Genomic DNA, 2917 nt, shown 5'->3' with positions numbered 1-2917 from the left:
ACATTCCAGAAGAGAAGCCCTGTCTTAGTCATCTTTGCATTCCTAGCTTATGGTTTGGCACATCCTCAAAGTCAGCAAATGTTTGAGTTCATTAATTAAAGGATTACTAAATTGTCAGGTGGGGGCCATACTCCAGAGCTGAAAAAAGATGCACTTGAGATCTTTCTGAGTCTTCTTTTTTAGGAGCATATTATGTGAGGAAGGTCTACCCACATCCCATGCCCCTAGAAAACTTTGGAGCTGACCACTTCTCACTAAGCAACTCAAATTCAACCTGGTCCTGTGTTTTTTCAGGCTGTGACACTAAATGCTTAAAGATTGTGATCTAAATTGGAAAGATGCTAATTTTAGTGAAATAAATCTCCTTCTTCAGAAACTTGAGCTTTGGCTCTGGAAGGTATTTTGGCCAAATCTCTGTTTTGCTCAGGCATTGGAAATTTTGGCTTCAGTGCTCTATAATAAGGCATGAGGTGCTGAGCACAAATCTTCTACCAGACTCAGCAGAATGTCCCTGTAGCAGGGAGAACTGCTTCCTTTTAGTGATGCATCAGGGATAAAGAGTCTCATTCTGACTTTTGAGTTAGGACCTCTAAAACTTAAGTGTTCAGCATTGTCTTTGGCAGACTCTAGAACTGAGATGGGGTGTTCATAAACAAGATTGGAATGGAGAGAAACATCTTTTCACAAGTCCTACAGATGTTGATGGCCACACACAGGCTCACTAGAATCTGACTCCATGTGACAATGTGGTCACTTTTAAGAACCTCAAAGTGCATTGGACAGCAGACTTGGGGTTCTTCCACAGAATCACCCCATCATTCTGACTGGACCCAGAGTACAGTGGTAGCTAACGTAGGTAGGCAAGAGGCAAAGACATTTGCAATATTCTCCCTCTACTTTCAGTTTCTTCAAACGATTATTAACATTATTATGCTCCCTTTTATTTTGTAAGCTTTATGATTTATGAAATGCTGGCATATACATTACACATTAATATTTTGAGAATATTAAACTGGTAGTATTTTTTTTGACATTATTCAACTCCATAAAGGCCATGTCCTGTAGCTGTTATTCTGTCTTAATGAAATCATGGAAAGGAGATGGGCAAGTGCCACTTTGGGGAGAAGAAGAAGACAGTAAAGAGAAAAGCCTCCTCACATAAAGGGGAAGAAAGTAGAGTCTTTATGCCTGGAAAGTGGGAAGTCAGAGAAGCAAGAAGTCAGAGAGAGTATTTTTTTTTTTTTGTTAAACTTTCCTCCAACCAGATTTATTGAACATAAAAAAATTCTATGTACAAAGTAACCTTGACCTGCTGCTTCAAAACGTGATTCTTTCACACTAATATTTTGATAAGTCAGTCCACTGAGTATCAAAAATCAGCTTACTCTAAAATTAGTAGAAAAGTGTCCAATGCACACTAAATAAATTAATTAATAGCCTAACTACTGGAACTTTAATAGTTCTGCAAGATAATTAGCTTTGTCAGGATCTATCCCTTATGACAAGTTGCTTGAGATGTCAAAAGGCCATTTTGTGCACTGCCATTGTGAAGCTGTCAGGTTTCTGGATCATAGTGTCCCATTATCTGATTCTAGACACACCACAGGAATGTCAGTGGGATCTGAGGTTAGTTTAGCTGCTTGCTAGGCTAGAACAGATATCACTCCAGTAGGTTCATCTGATAGAGATCCACAGCATCCCAGATTAGATCCTTGGAATCTGTGCACAGGACTCCAACAATGGGTAGATTCTTCCTTCTGTCCTTCAAGTGCTGCTCCAAGTTTGCCTCCATCCACCTGGCCCTTCTCCTTACTTTTTAAATTTGTAATAACACAAGGCCAAATAATAAAATAGACAAAACTTTAGCAGGCCACAATTCTTATTGTGAAAAGGTAGGCATTTCTGAAAAGAGCCTTTAATAATGAATATGAAGATCCTAGAAAAATAACTAATGGAAATGACTATAAGCAGTTAAATGAGAAATTGTTGAAAAAAAAGTTCACTATTTTCCTTCAAATTGCACTACAAATATATGATGGTAAAATTGATAAATTTAGTTCATGATAAAAATGATTTAAGAATCAGCAGAATGGCATAAATTTAAAAAAGAAAATAGATCAAACTTTAGCAGACTACAGTTCATCACCCCTTGGCAGTGCCAAGAGAGGATGAAGTGGGAGCAAAGTTGGGTTTAAATGAAGGCAGATGCTCCCTTCTCATGTCTTGAGAGGAAGATAAGCAAGGAAGTTGTAGAGTTAGAAAACAGAGAGGATATTGGGAAGATATTCTCCCCAGACCCCTTGCCCCTGCTTCAGTTCCCTTCCTACTTCATACATTTTCTAGGCTTCCAACCTGGGGTTCACATTTTATTTCTGCTCCAGATCCATGGTTATTAATGGCTACTGTTTTATAAAGAAAAGCAAAAACACTTTCAGTTTAAAAGTGTTATTTCTAGGGATCCCTGGGTGGCTCAAGGGTTAAGCATCTGCCTTCGACCCAGGGCATGATCCTGGAGTCCTGGGGTCAAGTCCTACATTGGGCTTTCTGCACGGAGTCTGCTTCTCTCTCTCTGCCTATGTCTCTGCCTGTCTCTCTGTCTCTCTCGATGTGTATGTGTGTGTCTCATGAATAAATAAATAAAATCTTTAAAAAATGAAAGTGTTATTTCTAGACTTTCTCTCACGGAGTCAAGAGAGAGTATTTTGGCTTCTGCTTCCATGTACATCCAGGTTGAAATGCTGGAGCCCTACAGGAGGGTGTTAGACTGGATGAGGTTAAAATCAAATACATAGGGGTGTGTATTTAGGACTCTGAGAACATCCTCCATCTTAGAGGTTCCAGCCAATGTAAGTGAACTCCAACAGGAAGTGGTGGGAGGGTGGGGGTGAGAGAGAGGTGGTCAATATTCTCAGGCTTC

The 2917-nt window shown here is 39.5% G+C and overlaps 1 pseudogene; it reads right to left on the bottom strand.

The window, feature by feature from the left end:
• Positions 1-1518: 1518 nt before the first annotated feature.
• Positions 1519-1792, bottom strand: LOC121488711 (annotated as a pseudogene).
• Between the last annotated feature and the right edge of the window lie 1125 nt (positions 1793-2917).

The sequence above is a fragment of the Vulpes lagopus genome, chromosome 4, assembly GCF_018345385.1.
Source record: "Vulpes lagopus strain Blue_001 chromosome 4, ASM1834538v1, whole genome shotgun sequence".
In the NCBI taxonomy this organism is placed as follows: domain Eukaryota; kingdom Metazoa; phylum Chordata; class Mammalia; order Carnivora; family Canidae; genus Vulpes; species Vulpes lagopus.
The sequence above is the reverse complement of the archived record's forward strand: the minus strand, read 5'-3'. Positions and strand labels throughout refer to the sequence as shown.